Source organism: Petaurus breviceps, unplaced genomic scaffold (genome assembly GCF_028583685.1).
Source record: "Petaurus breviceps papuanus isolate PSGF00001 unplaced genomic scaffold, PetGlider_PUasm1.0 175, whole genome shotgun sequence".
Lineage (NCBI taxonomy): Eukaryota > Metazoa > Chordata > Mammalia > Diprotodontia > Petauridae > Petaurus > Petaurus breviceps.
This window is the reverse complement of record NW_027185764.1, coordinates 17,070,402-17,086,814: the sequence shown is the minus strand read 5'-3', so window position 1 is coordinate 17,086,814 and position 16,413 is coordinate 17,070,402. Positions and strand designations below refer to the sequence as shown.

The 16,413-nt window shown below is 39.6% G+C and overlaps 1 protein-coding gene across 2 annotated transcripts in view; it reads right to left on the bottom strand.

Moving 5' to 3' along the window:
• The window catches only part of CUNH7orf50 (chromosome unknown C7orf50 homolog), a 340,684-nt gene that overhangs the window by 259,805 nt on the left and 64,466 nt on the right, over positions 1 to 16,413 (bottom strand). The window lies entirely within an intron of this gene.

Genomic DNA, 16,413 nt, shown 5'->3' with positions numbered 1-16,413 from the left:
GTGTTAAGCTCAATCATTTCTATTCTACAAGAAGAGTCAAGTGCTATCAGACAGAACCTTCCCCCTTTTGACACCATGGATAAAGCCCAGGCTCTTCTACCCTGCTTATAGTTTTCCTGAAGCAAGAGTCAAACCCAATGTTCCTGATTTCAAGCCCTGTGTCAGATTATGCTTTGACACTTCTCTTGTTAGAAAGAAGACAAATAAACATAGTTTTGGCTAAGAGATCACTGGTGAACTCGTAGCCCATAGAACCTTTGTAATTCAGCAAGTCTGTTTCCTCTGTTAGTTCCTCTTTATGGGGGGTTTTTATCCATCGGCCTGAGGTAAACAAAATGCTATATAATTAAAGCTTTTAGACATAAGAGAAAATACATAGATACACAGATCTATATAGATATGGATATACAGAAATAGATATAGAAATAGAAAAAGAGATCAAAGAATCCAAGACAGATTCTTGAGGTGAGACATGGATAATCCATGTAACTGGATCCATCCAGTAAGGAAGACCAAGAAGCAATAGTCAGGCAGGTAAGACAAGAATCAGAAGAAACAGTGTCATGAAAACAGATGGAGAAGGTAGTAACCTAGAGGAAAGAGTGGTCAGTGGTGTCCACTGCTACAGAGAAATAAAGAATGCTAACAGGACTGAGAAAAGTCATTAGATTTAGCAATTAAGAGCAGGAAAGAGCAGTTTTCAGTTGAGTGGAGAGGTCAAAAACCAGACTGAGAAGTGGGCAAGAGGAGAGGAAATGCTGGCAATAAGTACAGACAGCTTTTTCTAGGAATTTATGTGAAAAGATGGGCCTCTCATCTCTTCTTAAAGGCCAGGATATGCCTTAAATGTGACTTAGTGTTTGAAACATGAGTTTAAGAAGTTCTTAAGAAACATGAGTCAAAGCAGCTGGAAAAAGATGAAAGGACCTCTCCTTTCTGTTACACTTCCCTCAAAAGTCACCTAATACAAAGTAAACAGCACAGAAATATTTTTCAAAGTAGTAAGAACAAGTTTTTTTTTTTAATGGTCTTCCTGCAATATCTTTTGATAATCCCATTAAGAGTACCCATGTAAGCCACATATACTTGGTTGGCATGCACCTCTATAAAAGGTACCACAAGGAAATCGTGAAAACAGGAGGATCTCTAAAGGTGCCATAACAGGCACTCTCCCACCTTGAGGAATACTGAATTGTTCATTGATTTATTATGACCCAGCACTGAGAAGGTCTCAAGTTCTCTGTCCGTCCTTACTTTCTACCAACAGATTCATGGTGCCATGCTCATACACAATAGGGGCAGCTATGACCATCTAACCATCTCAACCCTGGGCCCTGCCCAGTTTATGGTCTAAGGGAAGGGAACCAACTAATGGGGCTCCTGTTGAGTAAGGGCAAACGTGCAATTTTTTGGATACTCAGAAAAGATCATGGCAGTAAGGGGAAAGTAATACTTCAGTCACAATTTAGTAAAGCACAAAGAGTACAAAGGCAGTCACTGAAGAGAGTATAAGGCACTCAGGGGATGCGGTGATAGAGGCAGGCAGGCATCATGGGGAAGAGAAGGGGGGTAAAAAAAGGGGCAGAGAATCGTTGATGTAATGGCTGATTGAATGGGAGCATTTGGGCTGCATGGGCCTGTCACAGGTGGAGTGCTCAAGGGGTAGGAATTTGGGGTCCATTTTTATACGGTTTTGGTGGTAGGAGACTGATCAATTTTTTATCCATGCCACCTTAGGCTTAGTTCATTAACACACCAACATTATCTCAAAGCTATCAATGCCACCTTATGATTAGCTCATTTACATAGCATTTTACACGTATGTGTGTAGGCCCAAGTGCCATTACATTTAAAGCCTAGTTGGTTTCCCCTAAGTTAGCACATATCTCAGGATGTGGTCTCAGTTAATTCATGAAGCAGCTTCAATTGGCTCCTATGCTCCCCTAATTTATGTGACAGCTTATAAGTATCTGTTATGTTCCCATAATTATGGAAGTGTTTTAAAGCAATTTTAATGTTACCCTTTATATTCTTACTTCCTACTATTGTTATCTTATATTGGCTGCTAATTTATTTACTACAGTAACTAAGATAAGATTTTGGGGGGTGGGATGGGGAGGGGTAATCCCAGAACAAAATACAATTTCAACACATGTACAATTGATATCAACAACACTTTTTAACCCTGTGGTCACATGCAAAGTAAAGACTATTAAGTGGATGCTTCCACCAGAACTTTTTACCCTCAAACTAAAGAATCAGAGAAGGGAGTAGAACTTCTGGGATTCAGAAGTGGCAAAACTGTTTAAGGCTGACCAGGCCTGTAATTCTTTGAGGGAGGCCCGACTATCAAAAGGAATCAACTAGTCCTGCTCAGCTGGAAAAAAATGAACAGGAAGGTGAGGAGAATCAGAATGGGACTGGATGACCCAGAGGCTGCCTCCAACATTCAGAAAAATCAGAAGGTATTTCCCAATCAATCCACCCCTGAGGCTATGAGTAAATGTGGCATTCCCAACAGAGTTCTGAAAATAAGCTTTAATATATCACAACACAGAAGGCATTCAGAAAACAATTGTTGGTGGAGCTGATTCTTCATTTGAATAAAAATAAGGTACTCTGTTCTAGGATCCCCTAGTGCCAGCAGAAAGTGGTAGAGTTTGGTTTATTTTTTTAATGCAAAGATGCATTTTTCCTGACCAAAAAGGATACACAAGGTATAAACATTCTGTAGCCTGTATCCGCAAAAAGCAAAAATTTACTTTGAGTCTTTCAATTTTCTATGAGTAGAATCTACCAATTATAGAGTTTCAAAGTTGTTTTTAAGTTTGAACAATTAAATATTCATTAGAATACTGGCGCCAATAATACAAATAGAAGCCATCCAGAGAACAAATAAAAAGTTAACTAAAGTTCAACCCATCAGTTTCATTTAGGTCAAACCTTCTCATTTATATCTGATTTCCACCTACTAGAGTCTCCTCAACTCTAGTCCCAAATCACTGACTGCCTATCAGACATTTCCAACTAGATGTCAAGTCAGTATTTCACACTTAAATGCATTATCATACCACCTAACTTTCTTATTTTTGTCCAGTTCACCATCTGCCATTCTTCCAGGCATCCAGGGCTGCAAACTGTGAGTTCTCCTTGATTCTTCCCTTCTCCCTAACCATCCCCTCCCCACAGCCAATCAGCTGCTAAACCTTGCTGGCTTTCCCTTCATAACATCCCTCAAACCTAGTTTTTTCTCATCACTCAGACTTCCTCTTACTTGGACTACTGCAATATCCTATTCATTGGTCTCACTCCCCTAACTCTCCCCTACCCATCCCCACGCCAATTCATCCTTCACCCAGCAGCCAGGTGGCTATTTCTACAGCACAGATCTGACTCAGAAACTCCTCTGTTTGCTGTTTAAAGTCCATTACAATCCAGCCTCACTAGCTTACTACATGTTACGCTCTGGCCCATCCGTGAGTTTCCATCTACTGCCTTGAAGCCCATAGACTGTCTCCCAGACCTGGAGTGCACTCTCTTCCTTCCCACCTCTTAGAATCCCTTATGATTCAGCCCAAGAGTGGCATCCTCCAAACAAGGGGCACATCCTGATGCCTCCTCTCCCTCCCCAGGCCTCAGTGCTCTGTCCACCCCCCCCCCCAAATGGATTAATTGTGTGTGAATATACGTACATGGATATATGCATGCATATTCTGCATTTACTTACCTGTGTACACATTATTTGCTCTCAGGAGATTGGGATCCATGAGAGCAGGTACTTGTTTCATTTTCTTTGTATCCTCAGCCTCTGGCCCAGTGTCTGGTACATGGTAGGACTTAATAAATGCTTTTTGAGTGGATAAAGAATCTTGAATCATTCTAATATAAATAAGACTATACTCCAACACTGGTTTGTCTTTTCAAATTTCCCCAGCACTTCATAAAATTCTACACAACTGGAACTCATATTCCCATATCCTTATTCATTATACTAGAAACTGATTTATGAAATCAATTTTAGTTTTAAGTAAAGTTTTTTCCCCATTTATTTTTAATTTAAAAGCATTTCAAAAGGGTACACAGGATAATTAGTTTTCTACTGCAGGAAAAAAAATAAAGCATGCTCTAATAGGCAGAATATAGAACAAAATTTTAATTAGGAAACTTAAAAATGAATTCTAGAGAGTAACTACTGGAATTAAAGATGGTTCAAGTCTTTCATTTTCAGGAAGTACTTTCAATCACTGCTGAAATCAAGGAGAGTGGTGAAGCAATCTAAAAGGGGAATCTTTTATAGCTATGCAATATTTGGAGATGTAAGTTAAACTGTGCATGATTATTTGGAGGCATCCATTTCAAGTCTACCAATCATTTTTAATAAGAAAAACACAAATCATAAGAAGAAAGATAAAGCTACATGAAAGGGTAATTATAGAAGACTTGAATATTATGATATATAAATATGTATGCTATGCTGCTTTCTGAATTTAAAATCTTAGAGGATGGGGGTCTATGGTTGCCTATGGCAGCTAACAAGTGAGAATGCTCAAGAATACTTGATGTTCAGTACTTTAAAAGACCTACAAACATTAATTGGTAGTGTTATTCCTTTCACCAATGAAGATTGTAATACCTCTACATCTATAAGTAGATTTCATGAGCTACCGCAGACAAAAATTCCATTTTCATCACTACTTGGCTGCGATGAAGCAAGGACGATAATTCTAGTCCATCACTGGGCTCAAAGTAGAAACTTCCTGCTTAGCAAGACCTAACAGAACTTGTTCTCCACCATCCCCATCTTTAAGAAACCAAGGTTGCTTCCATATCACAATGCCTCCATATCACTCCAGTGGAGGACTTTGGGGACACAATGTTCAATATTAAGCAAAAAATGACAGTAGTAATTAAAGAAACTTCCCACAAATGTCCCAAAGAGGGGGTAAATATGTTAATATTTTAATAAATTCATATGTATTCACATACCTGAATAAATTATTTCTCAGGTAAGTGAAAGTACAGTAGCAAGATACACTTTGCCTAAAAAGTACTGGTAACACCATGTACAGCTTATATCAGATTACACATTGTCTTGGGGCAGAGGGAATGGAGGGAGGGGGAGGAAATTTAGAACTCAAAATCCTATAGAAGTAAATGCTGAAAACTAAAACAAATACATAAAATTCTTTTAAAAGCATTGGTACACATAAAGATTATGCCGGTCAGCTTCTGAAGATTCTTAGTGATCTGACAGAAATAAGTTACTAACTAGCCTCGGTTCAGTTCCTGGAACATAAGTGGTTCAACCCTCCAAAAAAATCCCAAAAATCAAACCAAAAAAAAAAAACCAAAACCATTGTGACTTACCAGTTGGCAATGACTGGTACTCAATAGTGTGTGGAGATTAGTCGTGAAAGACTTGGGACATCCTCATTTACCCCAAAGTACTTTCTAAGTTTATGGTGATCAAAATATAGGCCCCAAAGAAGAGATGTGAGAAAATACTCCCTCCCTCTTCTTTGCAAAAGTGAGGGATTTACCTGTCAGGCTTTTTCGATATGTTGGGTTCATCTTGCTGAATTTTTTCTTCTTTTTTTTTCCTTCTTCATTATGTGGGACAGTTCTCAGAATGGAGATGGGGAAGATGTATTGGGAAATGCAAGTAATATAATGTAAAGTAAAAATAAATCATTAAGATTTTATTTTGGAAAGAGAAATACAGGAATGGGACTCAAAAACCCTGTGGGGACAGGGAGGGAAGGCGGAGAGTTGGAGAGGATTTATGGGTACAGAATATTGTAATTGCCAAATCCAATGGCCCTTTTTCAACTCCTCTTTTTTCCTGACCCCTCTGTATCATCTAAAACTGTTAACCAGTTCCTGGATAGCCTTTCCTCTCTGGGTTCTCCTCCATCCACCGTGTGCGTTCACTCTTTCTCAGTCTCCTTTGTGAATCACTGCCTACAACATACCTCTTCTAACTGCAGGTGTAACCCAAGACTGTCCAGGCCCTCTTCCAATCCACTATACATACTTTCAGTGACGTCCTCACCTCCCATGGCTTTAGATATCTTTACTTTAATGACCCCTGGATCTGCCTGTACCCAGCACAGGCACTTAATAAATGCTGCTTGGTTCCTTGATTTCTCACCCATCATACCTTTGTACGGGTTATCCCCCGCGCCTATTTCCTCCCTCCCCCTCTCAGAATTTCTAAGTGCCTTCTTCTACATTAAACCTTTACAAAGGCATTGCCACCTGCACCCCTACCCCCACCCCCTTCCATTCTAGCTGCCAGGGCTGCACAAATCACTTAAACCTCTCTTGCTTTCAATTTCCTCATCTGTCAAATGAGACGACTGAATGAGGTCCCTTCCTCCTTTCGGATCCCATGATGCCTCCCTCGTCTCTGATTTGTATAAGCCTAGACATGCACATCTTGTTTCACCCAGCTAGACTTAATGCTTCTGGAGGGCAGAGACGATTCTTCTGTCTTTTGTCTCTATGTATCTAGCACCTGGTACAGTGCTTGGCCCACAGCAAGTGTATGTTGACTGGGTAAAGGAGAGAGGTCGGGAAAATTCTGGGGAAAAGTTAAGTCAAAAAGGTCCATTTTCACAATGTTTGAAGCATACATAATCTCACAGTGAATATTTTGGAAGAGCAGATCTCTTTATCATCCCAATTTTCTCACCAGAGCCTCACTGACATTGCACAGAACACTAGGACACCAAAGAAAGTGGTTTGGGAAGAGCAGACTCAGAGACCTCCCCCCCCCCTTTGTTTATTAGTGTGGCCGCATAAGATTCCTGGACACATATCATCTGCATGACACTTTTGTGTCCTCCCTTCCCTCTGCCCTTCCCCCTCCTGTCCCCAATTCAGCTCTGAGAAACCATAAAGAATTCCCAGCCACTGCTCATGCTACGTCTGCGATGAGTAAGTGCAATGAACTTCAACCTCTGGGGCTTTTAATATGCCACCACTCTAAAATGCCCAAGAATGGTGGTGGTGGGAATAAAAGAATGGGGGGGCGGGCCCTGGAGGATAACATTCTACCTTTTGACAGACTCTTTCCAAAAGCAGAATTTTAATAAACTGAATACTGCCAATCACTTAATTTGGCCATGATCAGTTCAGAGAGTGCTGGGGTTGGCTCCCTAATTTTCTTTTTTAATTAATAAGTCACTGTTTAGTTACATCAAGGTAACCTAATCTTTTCACCACCACTCCCCTACCCCCATGCTTTATCCCTTTTAGAGCAGCAGAAACACAGGAGTATTTCATATACCCACACTTAAGTACTCTGAGCTGTGCATGTTGTCTAAAAGTGCATTAGTGCACGGGGAGAAGTTAGGTTACCTGGAAACAAAAAAGCAATTTAAAAGGCTTTATTTTATAGCATTGCTGCCAAAAATTATTAGAGCACTCTCTGGTCTCAGGTGTCACACAAATGCACAAATGGAGATGCAGCAAGTCTGGGTAGGCTAAGTAACAGACTGAGGAGGCCAATGAGGGTTTATATAATTCATAGGATTACAGCGAGAAGAGTTTTGGGGGATGATCTAATCCAACCCCTCTCATTTTAAAGAGGATCAGACTGAGGCCCAGGGAAGCACATAACTTACCCAAGGTATCACTGCTAAGATAGTAGAGCTAAGAGTCTTAACTAATAAGTACAGGACGTGTGTCCTCGCACTTCAAACCCAACACTTTTTTTCAACCACATCATGTGGCCTCTTCTATCTACTGATCACATTCTATGTTCTCTTGCAGATATCAGTCTGACCTCCCCACTACAAAGTAAGTTCCTTGAGAAGTACTCATCACTGAATCTACCTCAGTACCAAACACAGCACCCTTTACATAGCAGGTGCCCAACACTGGGTGGAAACAAATCGCTGAGAGTTAGCTACAGAGGGCACACGATCTATAGGAAAACTTACCTCTCATATAACTCTGTTTAAAAAAATAAAGTCAGCTGTGCTCACAAAATCTGATTACTGCCATTGTCCAGTGAGTGGGGAACTGAATACAGGACCATTTGGCTTTGTAGCCAAAGGAAAAGAAAACAAAAGTGAATGAAAATCTCTGATTTTTCCAAGTCACTTATACTTGGGAAGAATCAATCTGAAACTTATCATAAGAAATCATATGTAGGAAGAGGCTGGAACTTTTCCAGTTATTTTTAAAAAATTATTGTGCCCAAAGCTAAGAAACTAGAATAATTTTCATGATAGTGAAAACCATTTAGGAAAAGAAATATATAGTTGAATTAATCATTTTAAAAAAAAATATTCCCATTCCTTTCCTCTCTATTCTCAAAACTTCTTGGTTTTCTGAAGACTTGGAGTTTTTTTGTTTAAAGAATATACAATAATTTTAAGGTAAATAAGCACAGCCTAAATGTAGAAACACAAAAGGAATTAATAAAAAAAGAAAAGCCCTTATACTTTTATAGGTTTTTCTCTCTTAGAGACAACTAGATTATGAAGTTAGAGATAGAGCTGGAGTCAGAGGGATACAAAGTTCAAATTCAACCTCAGTTACTTGATCCTGGGTAAATCCCTTAACCACTGTTTGCCTCAGTTTCCTCTTCTGTAAAATGGGGATGATAATAATAGCACCCACCTCCCAGAGTTATCATGAGGATTGTGGCAAGCAAAAATAACACCAAAGTAAATGGAGGCAAGAGTTCTGAGCAAGATAACGGTTTATTAACCCTGACAAGTAAAGTGTTAGTAAAGTGGGTCACTCCAGCCCCCTGCAAAGGCCAGGGACACCAAAATGATGCAAAAGCCCCTCTCTTTGCTGAGAAGCAGGAAAGGAGGCATTAGTTCTGGGTGGTTGGGGAATGTCCCAGTTGGCAACAGCTAGGACAGGTGGGTTGGGCTTCAGGTATAGATAATCATGCCCCGCTCTGGCAACCATTTGGCAATTAAGGAATGTTAATTACTTTATGGGACCAGGCTGCCTCTAGCAATCTTGGCTAAAAAACAAAACCATCTCAATCAGTTCTCCCCACCCCTTTGGCCTCCTCCTCGGGGGCTGAATCACCCTTAATTTTTGGCAAAGAGACCTAAGGACAGGAGAGTAGTCCCCCAGGGAGGCCTAGCTCAGTCCTCTGTTTATCTGTAAATAGAAGCAAAGGTCCCACTTAAACCTGTTAGCAAGAGAGTGTGCCCCGGAGAAGGATAAAATGAGGGAAGGGATGTTACACAGTAACATTAAGTATTAAATAATATTACATAATAGTAACTGGCCTCAGGATCAGGTCAGGTAATAACTGTCAATCACTTCGCACAGTGCCTGACACAGAAGGAGCACTATATAAATGTAAACTCTTATTATTATAAAGGTCAGACTCCACCTACTTCATAGGAATATGAGAATAATACATGAGTAAAATTGTAAAAGTTCAAAAATCTATGCAAATTCAAAATTATAAATAATACTAGTTTGTTTGTTTTGCTTTTTGGAGGGCAGTTGGGGTTAAGTGACTTGCCCAAAGTCACACGGCTAGTAAATATGTCAAGTGTCTGAGGCCAGATTTGAACTCTGGTCCTCCTGACTCCAGGGCCGGTGCTTTATTCCCTGTGCCACCTAGCCACCCCAATAATACTACTTTAAATAATAAAGTATTCAAATTAATAGGAATAAGGCCTGGACCTATGATTTTACTTACCTAAGATTTAATGTATACTAAATGTAGGCCAGCACCTTCTCTGAAACTTAAGAGTTTCTCTGGGCTTACTGAGTGGTTGTATCCAACTCTTCAGGAGTTTTTCTTTGAGGTTTTCTTAGCAAAGATACTGGAGTGGTTTGCCATTTCCTTCTTTAGCTCATTTAACAGATGAGGAAACTAAGGCAAACAGGATCAAGTGACTTGTCCAGGGTCACACAGCTGGTATCTGAGTCGAATTTGAACTCAGGTCCTCCTGACCTCAGGCCCAGCCCTCTATCCAATGTGCCACCTAGCTGTCCCTTTCTCTGAGCACTAAGAGATTAAAGCCAGGGTCACTCAGCCAGTATGTGTCAGTAAGGGACCTATACCCAGGTCTTCCAATTAACATTATTAGTAAAAATGGATCAAGTACAAATAGGACACTTCACAAAGTCAGTGTTTTTGGGCATGACTAACACCCATTTAGAAAGGTTCTTCAAGACACTAAAAAAAAGTTGGGCTTGGAGTGCCCATCAGTAGGAGGGATAGGCTAAACAAATTAAGGCAGATGAATGTAATGGCATGCTAATGAGTTGTAAGAAATTATGAACTTATTGGTCTTGGAGAAACCTGGGAAAATCTGTGTGAAGTGGGCAGAACCAATAGAAAAATTCACACTCTAGCAACAACATTATAAAAATGATTAGCTTTGGAAGACTGAAGAGTCATGATTCCAGAGGACAGGTGATAAGTTACTTTCCCCTACCCCATCCCCCACTCCCCACACACCAGAGGTAAAGGGTTCAAATATGCAAAATGAGACACCCATTTTTCAACATGGCCAAATGCGAATTAATGTTGCTTCACTATGCATATTTGTTATAAGGAATTTTTCTTTTCTTGGGGGTGGGGGGTGGGGGGAGAGAAAATAAGTGATTAATTGAAAGAAAAATGTAATTAAATTTTTTAAACATCTAAATGTAGTAGATATGCTTTATCATCAATGTTGGAAAGAGATAAATAAAGAAAAGCTATTTTTAAAAAGGACAAATTGGGCCTAAACTGCAGTCTGAAGTATAATTAGGTCAGATTTAAGGGTGAATTTTCTGACGATGAGGGTTATTACATATAGGAAGGGATAATGATAGAGACTAAAACATCTCTATTTCTAGAAGTCTTGCAAAACAGGATAGTTCCTCAGATGGCTGTTACTGTTTTGGAGGCAACCTGATGTACCAGAGCACAAGACCGCAAGCCAGGAGGCCCTACTTCTTGCCACAGCTTAGTTAGGTGACCCTGGGTTAGTTACTTCATTTCTCTCTTTCGGCTTCCTCATCTGTGAATGAGGGGCCTTTGGCTAAAGGATCACATGATTCACCTCCTCTACAATCCCACACTATTCTATTACTTCCAATTCTATGCGTCTAATAAAACAAAATTAAATTAATGAAACCCAATAAATTGTAATAGTGCAAATTCTTCCCAGAAGTAGAACTAACTTCCACATCTATAAGGTCCTTACATGTTTGCAACTTATAAATTTCGAGATCAGCCAGATGAAGAGAAGCTATCATCACAAGTAAATCCTTACTTATATATGCTCTTACTTATACATCCTCAGATAAAACTAAAAACTCCCTGAGGGCAGGATCATGGGGGGGGGAGGGGAGGAAAGGGGTTGTTTTTATTTTTTTAATCTTTGTTTTTGTTTAATCTGGCACTAGCATACAGCCAGAAACATAATGGGAAGTAGATTAATAAATGATAAAGGTTCTGGGCAGGCAAACCTTCCAGTTAACATTATAATTGCTGGGCTACCCTTTTATTTAAGAGACTTATTTGAAGGCTTTCCCCAAGGTTCTCAAATTGTTGATTTCAGAATTCTTCTTAGCCAATGACTATTTTTGACATTGGTTTCTTAGTAAGCACTTTATGTTACATTACTTTTAACTTTTAGTGATTCAAAAAGAACATAGTTTGAATCCCATCCCTGAAACCATCAATCAATCCTTGGTTACCCTTTGCATCATCTTAACAATACATTACATAATGTCTTGGGGCTCTAATAGAAGGCTCTATCTCTTTTCCATTTACACACTGCCACTGATTCAATTTCCCATCATCACTTTATAACATTGTCATGGTAATTACGTATCATATGCTGCCTCCCCTGATACTTGGGTCATAGCCACAGACGGCTCTGCACCAGACCTGGCAGAGTATCAGAAATAAATGGTCCAGGCATTTTCCTAAGCCTCTACTAAAAGAAACTGAGCTAATCCTGCCTGCTTTGTGTTAAGGATATGGCAACACTTCCTGCCACTACGTGGGCAATCTAACTCACGAGGAAGCCACTTTTCTAAGGTTCAGAATGAAATAAGGAATGAAGGACAACTTAACACTGCAAGGCCACACTAGGCAGACAGTAACCAAGTTCTGCACATGAGGAGTTCCACTGAACATACAATGAATTCTCATCTATCTCACAGAGAAGTTAATGGTTCTAACCTACAGCTGACTACTACACAGTAATTACTTTGCCTAAGTCTGGACCTGATTTTTCGTGCAATCTTTGAGATACCCTACACTCTCACAGAATCACAATAAATTCCAACGTAAAAACAATATGAGAGATGAAAAGGACAAAAACTCTGTGCAGAATAGTAAGGCCATAGAAAAACAATATCATAATTTTCCTCCTAATTTGAAAATGTAAATAACCTAAAAGTGAAGAAAAGTAGTGCTTGTTGACTGCCTTCTCAAAAATTCTTATGTAAAGTGCTTCAAATGACTAGTTTCATTCCTCAATTTCCTGTCCTCCCCTAAATCCTTCTCAATAAATAAATACACACACATGTCACATACACAGACATAGCAGTCCATTGTCCTATGTTCTGTGAAGATGGTGACAAGGGAGGAAAAAGAATACAATCCTTGTCCTCAAATGATGCCCACGTTTTAAAGGGATTTAAACCTTTGGGAGAGACAAGCACATTCTCTCAAGTGAAGGAATGAAAAGGTCCAGTACTCTCAGTCTCAGGATGTTTGAACAGTTGACTACACTGGGTGAAGGGAACAGTCCCCAGCAAGTCAAATTTTGATGTCCATTTTGCTTTTTTATGGCCATGTGTAAAATTCTTTTGTTTCATTACACATGCTAAACTTAAATCTCTGAATCTACATTAAAAAGCAGAAGAGTTACTGAGCAAATATATTTCATATTTTCAATAAACCAAAGTGATTTCCCTAAAAACATGCCAATAATACCTCCCCCCGAAAAAAAGACACAATACAACTATATCCTTTTGGAAAACTTGTATTTGTGTGTGTGTGTGTGTGTGTGTGTAATCTAAATGAAAGCTGAAAGTCTATGAATAAGAATATCAAGTCCGAGTAAGAGTAACTTCAATAGAGGAAAAAGTACAGCAAGTCCTCATTGCTTCCAAAGATGGGAAGAATGAAAAGAAACACACAAATCAGCAAGTAGAAGAATGTGAATGTGTGAGAGACAGAGAGAAGGGGGAAGGACAGAAAGGGAACAAAAAGGGCAGAAGGACCAAGAAGAGAAATTTATCCTGAGCTTGAATTGAAATGAATATGCCTCTTTCTGGTCATAACAAAGTCCATTAAGTTACCTAGGTCATCCTCTAAAAATGTTCATCATGTAAATAAACATTTCATAATTCACATTTAGGACAAGCCAACTGGTCTTTTGTACTGATGTGGGTCATGGTCTTTTGGTCTGTTCTTCTTCAGCTTTCCCTACTGAATACCAATGCAGTATTCTGGATACTACTATCTTGTTAAATCCCTTGGGCAGCTTCTGCAAACAGTCTTTTATTTAGCCTTGGGGTTCATCCCTAAATTGCAGAGCCAATAAACTGCAAAAAGTAAACTGCCAACCATCCCACCACGGACCCACAAAGTCATTCACTTCATGTTTTGCTTCAACAGTTTTCTTCAAAATGTCACATTTTGAAAGAATTGAGGCCACGAAGTAATCAGCTAGTGACACAGACTAAACTATCACCTACTGCAGGGGTTCTTTAGACTTTTTTTGTGCTCCAGACCCCTTGGCAGTCTGGTGAAGCCTATGGACTCCTTCTCAGAAGAATGTTTTAAAAAAGCATAAAATAAAACCCATACGATTCCCCAAAACTAACTGTGCCAAAATAGTTATCAAAATATTGGGGCGGGGGTGTCTACAAGCTCATGGACTCCTGATTAGGAACTCTTTATATAGTAAAAAAAAATTAGGTTTCGGGTCAGCTAGGTGGCGAAGTGAATAGAGCACGGGCCCTGGAGTATGGAATACCTGAGTTCAAATCTGGCCTCAGACACTTAATACAAAAACTAGCTGTGTGACCTTGGGCAAGTCACTTAACCCCAATTGCCCTCCAAAAAGCAAAAAATAAAAAAAAATGGGTTTCTTCAGAATAGAAGGATGGCAACTTAAAGCTTCTTTCATAGCTCAAGAGAGTCAAAACAGGTTACTGGACAGAGGAAAAAGATATCTAAGTTCCATTCCTAGTTCAGTCATTAACAGAACTGTGTAACCTTGGGTTCTTCTGGACTTTATTTTCTATACAAATGAGGCAGTTGGACTTGACCCATGGTTCCTAATTTTAATATGAGGAGCCTTTTTTAACATCAAAAAATTTCAGATTCCTCACATACAGTAGTGTGCTGTAAGTATCCACTGTTGAAAAAATACAGAACAAAAAATACTATGAATTCAGAAACTTTCAAATGAATATAAATTTTATTAATCAAAACTGTATCTATGTGTATTTAAAATTATAACACATATGTAAGATGTGTTATTTATTCACTCTATATAATGTTTGCTTATTTATTATATTGAGTCATTTAATGAGCTCAACCCCTTAATAAATCTACAATACCCAGAGGGGACCAATCCAATTCAATAAAAACATTTATTTATTAGGCAGGCATCTACTCTGTGCAGGACACAGTGCTAACAGGGATGAAAAGATAAAACCCAAACATTCCTTGTCCTCAGGGAACATGTGTTCTACTTAGAAGGATGTACTGGAATTAGTGCCAATTGGCTCAAGGGAGCAAATGCTATAAATCAGGGCAATTTATTGTTTTGTTGATTGTACAGACTTGAGAAAGGGATGGAGAAAATGTTAATAATACTGATTAAAGGTATGTTGGTATGCTTTTTCTTTTCCTGGAGAGCCAGTTGTTAAACATTTACCAGCACACCCCTGGACACAATAATAACACAAAGAAATAAAAACAAAATATACAAAGTAAATTGGGAGTGAGGGGAAAAAGCACTAACAAATGAGATCAGGAAGTTTCCTGCTGGAGTTGGCATGTGATGGAGCCTCAAAGGGAGCTGGGGATTCTCAGAGTTGGGGGGGGAGGGTGTCAGTCTGCACAAAGACATCAAGGCAGAAGATACACTGGCATGGTCAGGGAACAAGAAGTAAACCAGCACATGAGAAGAAATACAGTCTGCAAAAATAGGCTGCACCAGACTGTGATGGGTTTTAAATGCCAAAAAGGCAGTTGCAGCTTATCTGAGAGGCAGAAATAAGAAGCCACTGAAGGGATGGGACAAGCTTAAACCTACTGGAGGACAGTTTAGGGAGGGGAAAGGAGTCCAACTAAAAGATTACTGAAATAATCTAGAAAAGAAATGATAAGGGGCAGAACAGGGCTGGTGGAGGCAGTGTCAGTAGACAGAAGGGCACAGAAGTAGAGATGTTCTGGAGGTAGAATCAATTAATCAATCAACATTTACTAAGTACCCAATAAGTGTCAGGGACTGTGCAAAGTGCTGGGGATACAAAAAGAGACAAAAGACAGTCACTGCCCTCAAAGACTCATCATCATCACCAGCAGCAGCAGTATCACTTGGCAACTGATTAAACTGATTCGACTGGGCGGGGGGGGGAGATTGAGGGAAAATAGAGTCTAGGATGGGCAGTGTCCTCTGTAGGGGGAAAAAACACTTTTATTTGAATCTTTCATCTCAAATGCTCATTCGATAGATCTCTTCTCTTTCACAGCCAAGCTCCAGGAGAAGGCTATCTATACTTGTCTCCATTTTCTCACCTCTCACTCATTTTTCAATTTGAAGCAAACTGGCTTCGGATCCACCACTTTACTAAAACTGCTCCTTCCAAGGTCTGTAATGATTCAGACTGCTAAATCCAACGGCCTTTTCTCAAATCCTCATTCTTCTTGATCTTTCTGCAAGGCTGACCATCTCCTCTTACCTCCTCTTCTGGGTTTTGGTAACAACATTCTCTCCCCATTCTCCTCCTACAATCTAAATTTCTTTTGCAGGATTATCATCCATATCTTACTCACTTCGGGGCATCTAGGGTTCTGTCCTAGAAGAGTGCTTCCTCTCCTTTTCTCTCCTTTCCCAATGATCTCAGCACCCATTGTTTCAACTATCATCTCTATGCAGATGAGTCCTATGTGTCTCCTAAACTTCAATCCATCATTTCCAATTACTTGTTGAACATCTTTGCCTGGATAACAAAAAGGCATCTCAAACTGAACGTCCTAATCCACCCACTCTTATTTCACAATTTTTCTTTAAGGCACCATAATATTTTCAGTCACCTGGATTTGCAATCTCTTTTTTTTTTTTTAAAGCAATTGGGGTTAAGTAGCTTGCTCAAGGTTACACGGCCAGTTATCATTTCTGGGTGTGGTGCTGAGTATCTGAGCCTGGATTTGATCCAGGTCATCCGGACACTGGA